The following is a 17,610-nucleotide window of genomic DNA, read 5'->3' on the forward strand; positions in this document are numbered from 1 at the left end:
CTGCTACCAGCTGGGTTTAGGACAGGAGCCACTCCCCACTAGACTCCAAAAACAGCTAACTGACTGAACCCTGGTCTTCGTGCAGTCACATGTGGTGGGGTTTTATGCACACAAAACCAGTGGAGTGAAAAGTAACCAGAAACTGGCAACCCCCACAACCACGGAGGTGCTCCCGAGCCGATGTTGGGGAAAAAGGTAATGGGGAAGCTCTACCCACGTTCACTGCCACCTAAAACAAAACCACCACGAGCCTCCTATTGACACTCGCTGATTTACCTAACAAGGGGAGGACTCCCACCTGGACACAAACCCAGAAAAGGCCCTAAGTGAGTCACCAAACAAAGAAGCTAAAAGCTAACCAAACAAAGGGAACACATGCTCACTGCTCTCTCCTAACAAAATGGCCAAACCAAAGCGTCCCCTCAACAAAAGTCTGGAAAACTGAAGCAAAAATTAAGTACTCAAAACTACTGAATGCAATTAACTACAAAACAAGTAGCCAAACTACCACTTATCAATGATAAGATAAAAGGGGAAACCATACCAATGTTAACCAATCTAACAGAATGCTAAGTTAACCAAACAACAGCATGTTAAAGTACACAAAAACTAAAGGTACAACTAACATTAACTTAACTTGGACGAGCCCCCATTTGTCACAGGCCGGCTCAATGCCCATGACAAAAAGGAGGGGAGACAAAACGGTTTAGGCCAATCAACAGTTTATTGTAACCTATAAGTAACTTTAAATAAATAAAACAGGGATCAGATGTGAGTCTGTAAGAATGTTTAGTGTGTGCAGTGTATGAGTGGGTGAACATGTATGTGAGAATGTGTCTGAATGTTAACCAAAACCAAACGGAACCAACCAACAAAGTGAGTACCTGGAGGAGCAGAGAGAGAGAGAGAGTGTTAATGGAGCCCAACTTATATAATGAGCCCAAGTGGCTCCAATTACTAAGACCCGCCTCTGCCTGCAGGAGGAACCGCCCCTGCAGGTCAGAGGAAAGGGCCGTGACAATACCAAAGTTTAACTTGTCAGTGGTTACAACTAACTTGTTTCTGTCATATTCGATGCTGGAAGAACTTTAAACTGAAATGCTTGCTAACTCGATATGCTTGCGTTTATTTGACGTTGACACGCGGTTTTTTGTTGTTGCTTTCTCGCGTGCATATCCACCTTATTTTTGACGGAAACATGGAGGCAGCGAGTTGACGTTTGTTTGGGCGAGACTTCCGCCCGCTCACTTCCTGTCAGTGTTTAGCTATCTGAGAAGCGGCTCATGCGGCTACTTCGTCTCAAATTACTCGTCATTATGACTTCGAGGAAGACCGAGATCATTTGTGTGGTTAGAGGTTGTCATAGTAACGGGTGTAAAAGAAAGGTTTACGTGGAGCAGGAGTGTTTTAATCATCGACCGTGTACAAAAGCTGTGGATACGAGGCGCCCTACTTCATTCACCCTCAGCCGAAGAAGGAGGAATCCCTTCGCCTGTGGTTAAAAGCTTAAAATCTGAAGAAACCACCGAAGCGACCGTATGTTTTTTTAATTTTGTGGACAAAAGACCAACATAAGACCACATAACGCCAGAAAAGTGTCTGGGCTGCGAAGTTCCATAAAAAAACAAAACCAGGAGACGTCAAGAGGAGAGGAGACAGGTAAGCTAATGTTTAGATATCCTCTCATAACATCAGTTAAATCCCAAACATTACAAAATTAACTGAGCAGCAATCTAATCACAACGAGCCAACGGCCAGTATGTTTCTGAATCAGATAATTCATCAGCCTACCTTCCATAAGTCGCCGCTGCATGACTGAAGGCTTTCCCTGGAGCCGCAGCATCAGAGCGCTCTGAGGTCTCGTAGAGCCGATTGATGCAGTCAGAATCCAGCAGCGTGAACGTCGGACTAGTTTTAGCTTGAACGGACATCAGCCTCCATGAATACCAGGTCATCCATGTTGATATTTATTAACACCGATCCAACTCTTTCACTGCGGAGGTTCGCTTCGGTAAAGTCGCACAGCAGAGCCGTCCGCACCAAGTAACGACACAAAACAGGTTAAAATGTCCTCGTACGTTATATGAGGCCACTTCTTTATATCATCCACTCACTCATGAATAGTTTGAAGCTGTGGCCCTGACCTGCCACTTCCATTGCTCTGCATGTTTTGACACTGTTGCCGCGACAGTTGATCATTTCAGTCAAACTAATGTTATTTGGCCGAGGGAAGCGCTGAAACGGAAGTGCGGCACACAAACGGAAGTTGGACAGACCTTCACAAAATAAAAGCATGTGAGCAACATGCGTTAACGCGCGTTAAAGAAAATATCGCCGTTAATAGTCTAATGAGTTAACGCGAAATTAACGCGTTAACTTGCCCAGCCCTAATATATATATATATATATATATATATATATATATATATATATTTACATGTTATTGGTTTTGTTACTATTATCATTATTATTATCATCATTATTAGGGTGGGTTTCCCGGTTTCTTCAGCTGCCGCTGTTCTACCAGCCACTGCTCCAAGGATTTGCCTCTGAAGCACTGGGGCAGAAAGTGGCGCTGCCAAATCGGCTGTGGCCAAACTCTTTTGTTTTTGGCTGCCCACATTTGCTGCACTTGTTAAAAGCCACTTCTCTCACATACTTTCGTTTCTGGCTCCCGGTGGCCTCCTCTTCTGCCCTGCGTCGCCTGTTCCTCTCAGTGAAGCGGGACACAGACGCAGGAGCAGTGGGTGCAGGAGCCACCTGTGTGGCAGGTGTTAAATAAGGAGCCAGGGGAGGAGCAGCCCTGTGATGACCTGCTGCCATCACTGTCGACCCAGGGTTCAATAAAAGAAGCTGAGCTGGGATAGGAAGAGGAGCTGCTGGGGTGACGGGCTGCAGGACGGTGGCACTAGCAGGTCGTCTGCCTGGCCGCAGCTTAGGAGCCTTACCTGCTCTGTTTGGCGGGAGGGCAAACTCATGCTGGAGTCCTGAGGGGGACGGCGCTTCGTCCAGCTTCTCCCGCGGAGGAGGCAGCTGTGAGCTGACCACAACGATGTGGTCCTCTGCAGCAAGGCCCTGGGTGAGGATACTAATCTCCTGCGTGCTCTCCCTTCAATTAAACCTGCAATCAGAAAACTGTCACCATTACAATTAACTGTGATACTTTTATTTCAAATGTCAAAGTAAAAAAAAAAAAGCATTGTGCTTACCACTGTGTCAGAGTCCTCTGATTGAGGACAAAAAGCTGCAGAGAGGTGGCCTCCATCAGGGGGGGGCAGTCCAGCACCAGGTCTCAGATGTGGTGGTAGTCGGTGAGAACTTTGGTCCACCGAGGAAGCCGCACTCCATCCTTTTTTGTTGGGGACTTGTGCAATGAACACAATTTAATGCACAGAGCCTCAACTAGACGACTGGTGCTGGGCCACTGAGCCGGTCCCCCTGGAGGACCAATCAGGCTCCTCTTGACACTGTCCACACCCGGGGTGACGCCCGTATTCTTGGGGGCCTTAAAGCGGCCGTGTGCCAGCTTGGCTTGGTGCCTGGGTTGGTAATTGATCCTCCTCTTGTCCAGGTCAGAGGTCACAGGCAGATGACCTCTGACCTGCTGCTCGTCCAGGTAGAGAGCCTGACGCAGGGTCACCAGGTACTCGGCCAAGTCCTGGACCTTATCCCAGCCTGGGATGCCGTCAGGTCCGAGGACTGCAGCCTGCATGAAAGTATTAAAATACAAAATACATCACAGCATGTAAAATCTCAGTGATGTTGCACTGAAGCTAACGTGTCGTCTACTCACAGGGGCCTGGTCTGCAACGCTGGACCCAGCTGATGCTGCAGGACCAGAGGCTCCAGTTGGCTGGACAGAGCGCTGCAGGGGAGGAGGCAGAGGAGGAGGCAGAGGAGGAGGTAGAGGAGGAGGCAGAGGAGGAGGCAGAGGAGGAGGCAGAGGAGGAGGCAGAGGAGGAGGCAGAGGAGGAGGCAGAGGAAGAGGCAGAGGAGGAGGCAGAGGAGGAGACAGGGGAGGAGACAGAGGAGGAGGCAGAGGAGGAGGCAGAGGAGGAGAAAGAGGAGGGAGGCAGAGGAGGAGACAGAGGAGGAGACAGGGGAGGAGGCAGAGGAGGAGGCAGAGGAGGAGGCAGAGGAGGAGACAGAGGAGGAGGCAGAGGAGGAGGCAGAGGAGGAGAAAGAGGAGGGAGGCAGAGGAGGAGGCAGAGGAGGAGACAGAGGAGGAGGCAGAGGAGGAGGCAGAGGAGGAGACAGAGGAGGAGGCAGAGGAGGAGGCAGAGGAGGAGGCAGAGGAGGAGACAGAGGAGGAGACAGAGGAGGAGGCAGAGGAGGAGACAGAGGAGGAGGCAGAGGAGGAGGCAGAGGACTCTGGCTGAGGCGCTGACGTAGATCTCCTCGGCTGGATGTGGACGGTGCAGAGGAAGAGGGGCTGGAGGCCTGCTGGACGCTGCTGTGTTCTGGAGCAAAGAGGACGGGCACGGTCAGGTTCTCGGGTTCCTCCTCCACAAAGCCTTCATCGCGCACCGCCTCATCATCCATCAGCTCCACCAGCCGATCCTCTTCCTCTGGGTTGTCCATTACAGTCAGCGAACGACCAGACTGACTGTAAAGGTACTCCATCCCAAGAAGCTCCCCTGTAGAAGAACGCAGAATACAGATTATTAGTCAAGAATGTGAACTAAGGAAGTATTCAAACATGCACTCCATAGTGGTGGAAAGTAGCAGAGTAAAAAGTGAAAGTAGAAAGTGATGAAACTCCAGGCTCTTTCAGTCTCTGACCTGCTTTAGACTTTGTTTATTCATCAGGAAGAATAAAAACATCTTTTACCACTAAATGTGTTGCTTTGGTTTCTGTGCTTTTAAAATGGAGGATTCCTTTTAGCGCTGCATGTCAGTGTTGGTTGGTGGAAATACGTCGGCATCAGCAAACCATGGATGCATCTCCAGAGAAACCACTAGAACAGTTTTTTCTTCTGCCAACACGTCTGAGTTAAGGTTAATCATTCTTGCCTGTATGTGACCCAGGAGGCTGGTAGCGCTCGTCCAAGCTGAGTCGGTCCATGGCCTCCCTCTCAGCGCTGCTGTAGATCCTCAGCTCACAGCTTCCTCCATGCGGTCCTGGTTCCAGCATCAGACCCTCCAGGAGGTCGGCCTGGAAGTGGGCGTCGCTGGCACTGGTCCCTGCAGGGGAAACCAAGAAGATGACTTTTACTCTCTGCGTTTAAAACAACAACATTAAAAGATAAAATCAGCCACCTGGGATGAAGCGATTTAGATGGAGGTGGAAGGACTCCAAGGAGGTGGAGCCACGAGCACAGCGGTAGCAGCAGAGGTCCACACCACCCTTCTTCAGTGTGCCTGTCTTCAGGTACAGAGAGAAGCCCTCTGGGTCCTGAATACAGGTGATGTGTCTCTGCTGCTCCTTCCAGACCTGCTGAATGCACTCGTGGTCCACCAGTGGTCCTCCCAGAGTGTCCCTCCCCTTCTCACTGTCCATCTCATCCACCAGGGCCTTGATCCTCCTGGCTGTCTCCTCTGCTCCCCTGGTCCTCTTGCAGCAGTGAAGAGCCAACTCCCTCCTGGTGATCATCTGGTCCAGGGCCTTCTCAGAGACTGGACCAACTCCCTGGGCCAGAAGCTGCCCCTGCTTGGCCAGCCTAAGAGCAGCAACATCTGCCGGATCCAGCTCAGAGATGCACCTGGACAGAGTTCATGTTCTCTGTTAGACTTTAGACAATAAATATACAAACAAGATGAAGACTTTACCTGGACAGTCGAGCCATGAATATTCCATACAGCTGATGAGCCTCAGTGGTGACTCCTGCTGCAAAACGCCGCATGAAGTGCCAGATGTCCAGGCGCACCTGAAGCTCCCTCCACTCAGCGAACATGGCCCTGACCTGTGACTGTCCGTGGGGGCTGCAGCAGTCCCGCTCCACATACATTATGGCAGGAGGTGCCACTCCTGCCTCCCTGTAGCGCCTCATAAGACCAGCCGCCATGGGCCACAGTCCATGGCCCTCTGCTGCTGTCAGGACCCACACCAGAACCTGGCCGTGCTCGTTGCCCACATTGGTGCACCACCCAGCTGTGTTGGCAGCTGCACCGGCCACTTTCTTGGTAACCTATGTAAAAAAAAAAACAGTAAAATAAACACACATACACCTATCTAGATATATATCAGGGTTCCTACAGCATAAGGGAAGTTAAATTCAAGACTTTTTAAGACTTTTTAATGCCACTTGAAATAAAAAGTTAAGACCAACTTCACGATAAACAAGATAAACCTGGTTGCGACAACTTCACCCAAATGTTTATTTTAACATAAACCATTACTTTGTGGCCCAGTAGACATGTTTAAAAGTTTGAAAAACATTCCATATAGGAATAACGCTAAAAAACACACAAATTACAGATATATTTTTAACAACTACTGAACTGAATGCACAAACTTTGTTTTGTTCCCTACTAAAATAAACTATAAATCAGTATTAAAAACCACAACATAACCAGTGCCAACTCTTTTTCGCAGCTATGGTCCGGCCGCAACAGTTTTTATTGCTTCCGCTATCGGGACGGAACCAATAATAGTTACATTGAGCCTTTCAGTAAATTAAAAATATATATAATTGTGTCAATTATTTTACTGTTTGGTAAGGATTACAAAAAAAAAGCGTGACGGTCGCTGTACAAGCTAGCGACAGTCCTGCTGGGTGCGCTCCATTGAGCCCACCTGAACACCACTGGATGGGAGGAGTGAAGATTTCAGAGCTTTCCCTCTAAAGAACAGGGGCGGTTCTAGACAGGGGCCAACAGGGGCCCATGCCCCTGTAGAAATGGCCCTGGCCCCTGTTATGGCCCCTGTACTAAAAGCATGATGTTAAATAAACTTCTCATAATTATTTGCAATGGCAAAGAAACCATAACTGATTGGTCACTTTGACCAATATTATTTTTTACCTATACAGCTTTACTCTAAAAAGAATTTAAAACTTAAGATGTTTCACATTTAGCTTTAGCCGTATTGAGCAGGGGGCAAAGTTTTCAACTGCTAGGGGTCTGAAACCTGCAGTTCCAGAGCCACAAGTGCCTCACTTAATATTATTACACAGTTAAATATTGCCGTTTTATTGTTTTTAATTTTTTTTTGTTCTGTGCCCCTGTGAAAAAACACTGGCCCCACCTTGGCCCCCCTGGTAAATTTGGTCTAGAACCGCCCCTGCTAAAGAAGCACAGCTCTTCACAGCTCTGAGAGACATTTTCTTCACAAATCCCAGTCAGTGGCATCTGCAGACCTGATCACATCCAAACATCCCATTTTTCAGGACTCAATCATTTCATCTGTGCAATTGTTCCAGCTGCTGTGGGAAGAATCCAGCTGGGAACATCTGGAGCTTTAATGTGCCGCTTCTCTCCTCCCAAACATCCAGCCTCCACCTGTGGAGAACAGCTGGAAAACAGCTGCAGGTGGAAAGAAGGAGTTTGGACCAAGCTGCCTCCTCTCTGCTCTTTTCTCTGACTCTGACTTTAAATTCACTTTGATGGTTTGAAATGAAATCAGGGTTTCAACCTGGATCTTCAGAACATCCTCAGCTGATGCTGATTTTAACCAGAGACTGTCGACACTCTGCTCAGCAGCACTAAAATAAGGAGAAATAATTCTCTAGGAGCTCTAGTAATAATCTGCATTAGAACAACGGCTCATTTTAGCAGCAGCAGTGTGCTGATATTAAGGACTACAGTTTACTTTGTTACTTTGATGGATTTTTATCATTATTTGGTGTTAGTTTGTATTTTTAGTGGATTCTTGGTTTTTATCTTGTTTTTCTGTTTCTGTTTTGATGCCATAATTCCAGCAAAGCATCAACTAATTGTTGTTTAGTGTTAAAGGGCTAAAAATGGTTAAAGTGCAGATTGTCATGTGATCAGCAGCTCCTTGCAGCTACTGAGCCTCTGACCTGCTGTGGAAGCAGAAAGGATGGACTTAGTTTTTCACTCACTGCTTCAGGGTTCTGCTTCTGGTTCTGTTCACTAAATAATGACCCAATGGAATCTGGGCTGCTGTTGTATTTCCCTCATTTTAAGAGCTGCTGAGGAACAGATGATCTTTTATTCATGTCCTGATAAATGAAAGCTTAGAACTGACTGTGGTTCTGCTCACTTTTTACCATCACTGACATGTTTGGATCATTTAAAAACGCAGCAAATGGGTTTAATAATCAGACATCATGCAGTTTATCTGTTCACCACCAGAGGGAGACAAATCTCCAGCAATGAAGAGTCCAGTTGGTTCCCAGTTAAAGCAGGTTGTGGTTCCATCAGAGCTGAACAGAACCTGGATCAGCAGAACAACAATGAAGCCATTTAAACAGCAGCAGAGTGTTTGTGTTCACACTGGGAGTCATGAGAAGGCTTCATGTCTTCAGACGTCAGCAGGTGAACTTTCCTCTGACTCCCACTCAGCCAGACCAGTCTGAGCAGTTCCTGCAGCAGGAAGCAACCAGCAGCTCTGTTCTCTGGGCTCATTTCTCCTCAGGACGCCATCAGGAAACATTTTCAGCACAACTTCTCTCCTTTCTCATCAAGACTTTATCAACCTGCCTCTGATATCACTGCAGACGCTCTGCTGACTGTTTTAGTCTGAAAGAAAAACTACAAACCAGGTGACCTGTGACGTCATCAGATGATCAGAGCTGATGTGCAGATGAATGATTTGTGTTTCCTCTGCAGGTGAAGGTAGAAAGTGTTTCTGAGCTCTAGAACTAGACTGAACAGAACTAGAAACATGAACTTGCAGAGAAATAGTTCCTGTTTTGCTGCTTTGAGCAGAGCCGTGCATGGAGCCAACGTGATGTAGCAGAAAGTAGCAGCGTTCACATGCAGCCCTACCCTGAGAAAGGCATCTAGCTTCAACAGACTCGCTCCATCATGTCAGAAGTAATGTGGAACATTTAGATCCAAGACTAAAACTACAGCCAGCTTTATGTTCTGTTCTCCAGTTTTTAGACCCAGTACCATCCCAGCTTTATTTATAGAGCACTGTCAGCACATCAGAACCAAATTACTCTATATGAATAAACAGCAGCCAGATGATAACATGACAAGACATTAAACTTTAAAACTTGAACACATTTTACTCTTTGGCCTAAAGCACAGCATGAGACTTCTGGTTTTTACAGTTAAATCAATGTTGATTCTATTGTTTTAACTGTTTTTCTTTTGATATTTGCAGCTGTGATTGTTTTAAAGTGTTTTATGAATGAAATAAGAAAATAAAAATCCGTAAGAACTAAAATAAATAAACAGCCCTATGTTAAAATAATACAACAACAATAAAATCTGTAATAAATTAAGTAAAAGGAAAGAGAATCAAAATATAAATAATGATAATCAGATTAATTTAAAGTCTCTGATGGTGTCAGAGGTCGATGAGAATAGATGGTTTTATAAATGAATGTGAAACAGGGAGGAGAACTGTCTGATGTCCAAGGGAAGGTTGTTTCATAATTCTAGATCTGCTGCAGCTAAAGCTCAGTCACCCTGAGCTTAAGCTTCATCTTTGGCTGACTCAGGATCAGCTGATCAGTGACCTGAGGGAACAGAGGATGTGCAGGATGTACTAGTTCAGACAGCTAATGTGTGGCAAGGCCATTTAGAGCTTTAGAAGCAGATAAAAGCATTTTAAAATGAATCCTAAAATGTTCAGGCAGCCAGTGCAGAGAGACTAAAATAACAGAAATATGGTCAAAGCTTCATGTTTCATAGAGTCTAGCTGACCACTGATCTAGATCCTCACAGTTCTGGACTAAAAATGATGTTTTCTGTCTGCATGAAGCTGTAGCATATTGTGACTGATGCGCTCATTGATATTATGGACACACTGACTCAGTGAGTGCAGTGAGCCAGGCTCAGCAGCAACATGGAGATTACAAGTCACATGTAGTCAGCATGGATGTTAGGAGATGCTGGAGAACTCTAGAATCTGACCTGTTGGCATCAGATGGAGGAGAAATAATAGTGGGCTGAAAATGGATCCTTGAGGAACCCCACGTTTAATTTTTGTTGGTCCAGATTTATATTTATTTACCAGATGACACAAAGTTATCCATGTCTGCCAAATATGGTGTGAACCAGTTTAGGCCAGAACCAGATAATCCAGCCAGTGTTCTAGTTGGATCATCAACATGTTGTGATGAACTGTGTTCAGCAGAACTGAGATCCAGTAGAACCAACAGAGGAGTTCTGAAGCCATTCCAGTCAAGATGAGCATCATTGTAAACGTTTAGCAGTGCAGTCTCTGTGCTGTGGTCTGAAGCCTGACTAGAAATCACTGAAGAGATTCATTTCATCAGAAAGTCATACATTTGTTCATCAGAACCATTTTCAATTATCTTTTCCAGAACCAGTGGATTAGTTCTGATCCTGTAGGGACTTATTATCCATGGATCTAGAGTTGGTTTCTCTAACAGAGGTTTGATCTCTGCAGTTTTCAGCCTTTAGAAAACAAACTAACTGCAGGGAAGTATTTACTATCTGTAATATTTCAGCGGCATCACAGCTAAAAACTGCTTTTAGAAACTCAGAGGGAACAAATCCAGGCAGCAAGTTGTGGATTTTCTCTTCTGATGTGTTTCTGTCCAGAAGACATAATTCAGTTTGTTAAAGTCATTTAGATGCTGTAATGATTGTGGAGGCTCAGGAGACATCAGCAGGTTCTCAGAGGTGGAGATAGATGGTGCTGGTCTCCATCAGGAGGGATGATTGGTGAGCTGTTGGTCAGCCTGTCAACAATAGCAAACAAAGTTCTGCTATTATTAGTGTTTTTATTGCTGAGATCAGAGAAATAGAACTGCCTCGCTGGTTTTAACTCCACAAACTCACATCATGATGGTAAGATCTGTTTCACTTCAATCATTTCTCTGACTGATCAACACTCTGTAGACATGAAGTTTTCTGCATCACTGATGAGGAACCTTCAGGACATCTGAGAACAAGAACAAGGCAGAAACATGGAACTTATTCATGATTATGTGTTTATGAATCATAACACAGATTAAAATAATTCAGGTTAACATTATTCCAGTACAGTGACTACATGTGGGGATAACAGCTCATCACATGTGGGTCAGAAAAATGTCCAAGAGTGAAGCAAAGAATCTGGTTTAATAGTGAGGAACACATTCAGACTGATGTTCTAGGCTGAGCAGAAGAACGTCAGAGTTTCTCATGGAGATCCTGCAGGGAGCAGCTTGTCTTCTCAGTCTGTTCCTCAGAGTCAGACTGGTCCCTCTTTCTGGAGAAAGAACCAGAGTTTCTCTGAATTCACTGTTAGCAGACAGTTAAACTGAGTTTTTACATCACCTGCTTTCTAGGTAGCACCAGGTTCTTCAGCAGAACAGCAGAGATGAGTCTGAGAACCAGAAGGCAGTCAGATCTGAACTCCTCCCACTAACCTACCTGTCCCACCTCCATCACAGCTGAAGCTCCGCCTCCTTCCAGGTAGCAGCTCACCTGTGTCTCAGTGGTTCACATCTTGTTCTTCAGCACTTTGGACCGTCTGAACAAACTGTAAGTTTGCTTTGTTTCCTACCAGAACTTTGTCTTGAGGAACTTTCCTCTTTGTTTCTGCTCTCTGATGTCTGGAGAACATGTTCACTTCTGATTTCAGCACAAAGTTTCATCTCTGCTGTTTGAAGACTAATCTAAAGGAATAAATGTATAATTTGTCTTAGTGTAAATTATTTAAGTGCTAGATTCAAAAATAATTCACTGTTTGTTTTTTTATTTTTTTAGTTCCTGGTTCTAAACCGTCGTCTGTGGTTCTGTAACTCCTTTTAGTCTCTCCAGTCAAACTGGAATCACTGCATTCCTTCAACATCATCCTTTAGTTTCTGTTTGTTCTCAAAGTCTGGAAACTAAAACATGTTTCCAGACTTTACGCTTGATTTAGTTTAAGTCTGAATTTCATGGTAGCAAAATGCAAACAGTTTAATCTTTTTTATTAAACTCGTCCGAATAAACGATGATCAGAGTTGATGTGCAGATGAATGATTTGTGTTTCCTCTGCAGGTGAAGGTAGAAAGTGTGTGTGAGCTGATGTGGATGTGAATTCAGCAGCATGGATCAGTGTGAGGACAGAGAGGAGGGAGTCCCTCCCTCTAAAACCACTCTGTGTGGGGAAGCTGAGAGCCAGAGCCACGCTCAGAGGTGAGATCAGCATCTCTAAGTGTCCAGAGCCCTTTTCACACAGCGTTCTCACTATATCAGGCCAGAAGAGACCAAGTGGTCCTGAAGCTGCTGCTGTTCCTCTTTGCTGCTTCATCCAGACTGAACAGAGCAGCTCAGCATGGTACCAGTGGGTTCTGACAAACAGCAAGTCACTGTTGCAGAACCAGCTGAGTGACACCAGCCTGTTGCTTAGAGCTCTGGGTTCCAGCAGAACACATCTGGAAAAACTCACCAACTTCCAGAACATTTCCTGGATCTTGATGACCAACATGTGTTCAACATTATTCATCCTAGAAAGAAGGACGGCGGATCAGACATTTATGGAAGAATCTTTACATTTATTTTCTGTCTAAATACGACCCAGACCAACAAAACCAGATGGTCCCTCTATGTATGTGTTAAAATAAGGTTTATTTTCACAGGATTCCTAAGAAACTTACAGAAACACATCAACCAGAACCAGAACCCAGCTGTGTGTCCTTTAAGAGCAACAGGTCAAACCATCGTTTCATTGACTTCAAATCTTCAGGACCTGCATCCTCAGAGAGGTGAGCTGTATCTAACTGCTGTAACTGTGGAAACTGAGTCAGTCTGAAATGTTTTTATTCCAACATGTGTTTAACGTGAGCTCAGCTCTTTTTCCCACATTTCTATGTTCATATGTGAAGCGGTGTGTGTTGGATGTTCTCCAGAACCACAGCAGTGAAAGTGGAAAGAATGGATGTTGTTGGAGGCGTCCTGGATGCTGCTACATCATGTTTAACAGCTCTGATCTGTTTGCTTTTGGGCCTCATTGATTAGTCGCCATCATTAAACACTTTTCTCTGCTTAAAGTCAAAGATTTAGTTTGGACTGGAGCTCACTCTGATTGGTTCTGTTCCATGTTAATGAGCTAACTGGACTCTTTAGTCCCTCTCCCATATTCATAGTGATTGAATCAAATCCAACATGGAACCAACTGGACTTTCTTTCTTTGTTCCTGAACCGTTTTGTCATCGTATCTGAAAGTCTTCCTCAGTTTTAGTGACTGAAGAGTTTCAGTTCTTCTCAGCTGGAGCTGGAACAATCACTGGGATCAGAACCAGAGACTTGGTGTTGTTCCCTCACAGGAGTTTAGAGCTGCAGCTGTTCTTCAGCTCTTAAATATCTCAATGGATTTATTACATTTCAGTTGAGCTTCAGACAAGTTAGCAGAACTGCAGCAACTCATTAAAATGGGTCCAGAAATGCTCTGGTCTAAATGCTTCTCTAGATTTTTCTTCAACAGCTTTATTGTTACTTTGGGAAACTAATAAAATCCTGATTTCACTGCAAGGAATCATGTTGTGATATTTTAGCCAATCACCAGCCCTAGTATGGACCGGTCTCCTCAGTCGGGGTCTGAGGTTCTGGAAATGACCCGTTACATTTCTTTAAGAGCCAAGAACAGAAACCCAGTTCCTCCCAGTGAGCTCTCAGATGTTCCAGTTCTATTTGCAGACAGAGGTTTGATCCGTTATCTCCAGAAATCAGCTGCCCTGTTCTGATGAAAACACCTTCATGTCTTCATGTCTGGAGTGTTGATGCTGATCAGGAGGTTCTGCTGCTTCCTGGCTCCATGTCAGACTAACAGTGGATCACATTTCCACGACCCGCTGGGAAATAGCTGGTAGAGCCAGTCTGACCCATCAAGACTTGGTTCCTGTGTGCGTTGTGAGAGCAGTTCAGCAGGGAAGGAAAGCTTCATCATGTGGTTGGTGGAACCAAGCTGAGCTGAAGTGGACCATCAGAGGTTCTGCTAGTTCTTAGTGGATCAGCAGGAACATTAAACATCTCCAACTACCTGGATCCTCTGGTTCTCTGCTCACATCCAGATGTCCTTCATGGACCTTTACCTTCTGATTGTCTCTGTGTGGACAGATATAATGTGAGCTCACTGGCTTCCAGGGACTTACAGGATCCATTTTAAAATACTCACCATCACATCCAGAACCTTACATGGACACACAGCCACATATCTCAGACCTCCTCCAGGTCCACACCACCTCAGATCTAGTCATCAGAACCTGCTGGATGTCCCACACACTGTCCTGAAGACCTGTGTGGACAGAACCTTCACCTCCACTGTCTCCAAGCTCTGGGTCACTGTCCCCACCAGCATCAGATCTGCTGACAGTGTGGACAGTTTGAAGTCCCAGTTCAAGACCCACTTTTTAAAATGTCTACTGGGTGGTTCTACTGGTTCTGGTCTTCATCCTTTTATCTCATCTTCCTCTTTTTAACTTATTTGTATCGTGTTCATTTGATGGTCGGTTTTTCTGTTTTAAGGACTTTTACTGTGAAGCTCTTGGTGATTTCATCTGTGAAAACTGCTGGATGAATAGTTCCTTCCTTCCTAATTGTTCTGGTTCCTCCACAGAGTGGACCAGCAGAACTCAGAGGTTCCCAGAGGTCCGTCTGCCCGGCAGCATCAAACCCAGCTGGACTCCATATTTATGGTCTGTACATGTACAACAACTACTTTTCCATCGGTTCTGTTCAGTCGTCTCCATGCTGGACTTGGTGGACTTTGTGGACCGTCAGTCTGTCCAACATGGTTCTGATGTTTGGATCCATGATCTCAGTCTGATGTGTCCTTCATTTATTATTCTGTTCCAGCTGCTGGAGGACAACATTGTCACTTTTGTGAAGAAGGAGCTGAAGAAGATCCAGAAGGTTCTGAGTCCAGATGACCCAGACTGCTCAGAGAGTCAGAGAGATGATGAGGAGGTGTTGGAAGGTGAGGATGAAGAGCAGAGGAGGAGCAGCAGAGAGGCACTGATGAAGATCACTCTGAACTTCCTGAGGAGGATGAAGCAGGAGGAGCTGGCTGACCGTCTGCAGAGCAGTAAGAGGATTTCTACAAAGATTTAACCTGATGGATAAATCACACATTTACTGATGTCTGAAGAGATGGAATCACATTTATTCACATCATCTTCAGAAGATCATTTGGTTTCCTTCCTGATTTCACTTTTTCTGTTAATTTAGAACATCTTGCTGCAGTTTGTCAACATCAACTTAAATCTGGTCTGAAGGAGAAGTTCCAGTGTGTGTTTGAGGGGATCGCTAAAGCAGGAAGTCCAACCCTTCTGAACCAGATCTACACAGAGCTCTACATCACAGAGGGAGGGACTGGAGAGGTCAATGATGAACATGAGGTCAGACAGATTGAAACAGCATCCAGGAAACCACACAGACCAGAAACAACCATCAGACAAGAAGACATCTTTAAAGTCCCACCTGGAAGAGATCAACCAATCAGAACAGTGATGACAAAGGGAGTGGCTGGCATTGGGAAAACAGTCTTAACCCAGAAGTTCACTCTGGACTGGGCTGAAGACAAAGCCCACCAGAACATCCACTTCATATTTCCATTCACCTTCAGAGAGCTGAATGTGCTGAAAGAGAAAAAGTTCAGCTTGGTGGACCTTGTTCATCACTTCTTTACTGAAACCAAAGGAATCTGCAGCTTTGAACACTTCCAGGTTCTGTTCATCTTTGATGGTCTGGATGAGAGTCGACTTCCTCTGGACTTCCAGAACCAGGAGATCCTGACTGATGCTACAGAGTCCACCTCAGTGGATGTTCTGCTGACAAACCTCATCAGGGGGAAACTGCTTCCCTCTGCTCGCCTCTGGATAACCACACGACCTGCAGCAGCCAATCAGATCCCTCCTGAGTGTGTTGGCATGGTGACAGAGGTCAGAGGGTTCACTGACCCACAGAAGGAGGAGTACTTCAGGAAGAGATTCAGAGATGAGGAGCAGGCCAGGAGGATCATCTCCCACATGAAGACATCAAGAAGCCTCCACATCATGTGCCACATCCCAGTCTTCTGCTGGATCACTGCTACGGTTCTGGAGGACGTGTTGGAGACCAGAGAGGGAGGAGAGCTGCCCAGCACCCTGACTGAGATGTACATCCACTTCCTGGTGGTTCAGACCAAAGTGAAGAAGGTCAAGTATGATGGAGGAGCTGAAACAGATCCACACTGGAGTCCAGAGAGCAGGAAGATGATTGAGTCTCTGGGAAAACTGGCTTTTGATCAGCTGCAGAAAGGAAACCTGATCTTCTATGAATCAGACCTGACAGAGTGTGGCATCGATATCAGAGCAGCCTCAGTGTACTCAGGAGTGTTCACACAGATCTTTAGAGAGGAGAGAGGGCTGTACCAGGACAAGGTGTTCTGCTTCGTCCATCTGAGTGTTCAGGAGTTTCTGGCTGCTCTTCATGTTCATCTGACCTTCATCAACTCTGGTGTCAACCTGATGGAAGAAACACAAACATCTAAGTGGTCTTTATTTTTTAAACCTAAACTAAAGTCTCTTCACCAGACAGCTGTTGATCAGGCCTTACAGAGTCCAAATGGACACCTGGACTTGTTCCTCCGGTTCCTCCTGGGACTTTCACTGCAGACCAATCAGAGACTCCTACAAGGTCTGCTGACACAGACAGGAAGTAGCTCACAGACCAATCAGGAAACAGTTCAGTACATCAAGGAGCAGATCAGTGAGAATGTGTCTGCAGAGAAAAGCATCAATCTGTTCCACTGTCTGAATGAACTGAAGGATCGTTCTCTAGTGGAGGAGATCCAACAGTCTCTGAGTTCAGGAAGTCTCTCCACAGATAAACTGTCTCCTGCTCAGTGGTCAGCTCTGATCTTCATCTTAGTGTCATCAGCAGAAGATCTGGATGTGTTTGACCTGAAGAAATACTCTGCTTCAGAGGAGGTTCTTCTGAGGCTGCTGCCAGTGGTTAAAGCCTCCAACAAAGCTCTGTAAGGACACAGATTGTTGCTGCTTTTATTTCTGATAGTGAGAAATCTGATAATGAGGTAAATATTGATTCAGTTTATTTATAATGAACCAGTTCACAACAAAAGGCAACATAAAGACGTGTAAAATCAGACAGATCCATCAATCTTTCCAAGGAGAACATTGGTGACTGTAAAGAAATCAACAATATTTCTGATGAATTGTTTAATAGCAGATTTTTCTCCCTGTCTCCTCAGACTGAGTGGCTGTAACCTCTCAGAGAGAAGCTGTGAAGCTCTGTCCTCAGTTCTCAGCTCCCAGTCCTCCAGTCTCAGAGAACTGGACCTGAGTAACAACAACCTGCAGGATTCAGGAGTGAAGCTTCTCTCTGCTGGACTGGAGAGTCCAAACTGCAGACTGGAAACTCTCAGGTACAAAGTTCTCCATCCTGTTGAGACCAGATTTCTGTCCATTACCTGCTAAAACATGATGGAATTGTTAGTTCACTGATAGATTTGTTAACTTTTGTCTGCTAAAAAGTTGATGTAAATATAAGTTTATTGACATTATTCATCATTCAAAAAAACTGCAATTTTTACACTGTA

The 17,610-nt window shown here is 45.4% G+C and overlaps 3 long non-coding RNA genes across 5 annotated transcripts; 1 reads left to right on the forward strand and 2 right to left on the reverse strand.

Annotated features, from left to right (window-relative positions):
* Nucleotides 1–2,475: 2,475 nt before the first annotated feature.
* Nucleotides 2,476–3,921, reverse strand: LOC118559257. Of its 2 annotated transcripts, none has more exons than XR_004928729.1 (3): nt 3,793–3,921; nt 3,209–3,705; nt 2,476–3,120 (listed from the first exon to the last, which is right to left on the reverse strand). It is a non-coding gene; the product is annotated as an uncharacterized LOC118559257 (long non-coding RNA). The 2 variants fall into 2 exon arrangements; XR_004928730.1 differs by having other exon boundaries at nt 2,476–3,134.
* A 6,333-nt stretch (nt 3,922–10,254) lies between these two features.
* Nucleotides 10,255–16,463, reverse strand: LOC118559258. Of its 2 annotated transcripts, none has more exons than XR_004928731.1 (3): nt 16,424–16,463; nt 10,884–10,986; nt 10,255–10,783 (listed from the first exon to the last, which is right to left on the reverse strand). It is a non-coding gene; the product is annotated as an uncharacterized LOC118559258 (long non-coding RNA). The 2 variants fall into 2 exon arrangements; XR_004928732.1 differs by lacking the exon at nt 16,424–16,463 and adding an exon at nt 11,364–11,417.
* On the forward strand, nt 12,172–14,662 carry LOC118559259. The gene is made up of 3 exons (XR_004928733.1): nt 12,172–12,209; nt 12,653–12,778; nt 14,629–14,662. It is a non-coding gene; the product is annotated as an uncharacterized LOC118559259 (long non-coding RNA).
* Nucleotides 16,464–17,610: the final 1,147 nt, after the last annotated feature.

The sequence above is a fragment of the Fundulus heteroclitus genome, unplaced genomic scaffold, assembly GCF_011125445.2.
Source record: "Fundulus heteroclitus isolate FHET01 unplaced genomic scaffold, MU-UCD_Fhet_4.1 scaffold_254, whole genome shotgun sequence".
Lineage (NCBI taxonomy): Eukaryota > Metazoa > Chordata > Actinopteri > Cyprinodontiformes > Fundulidae > Fundulus > Fundulus heteroclitus.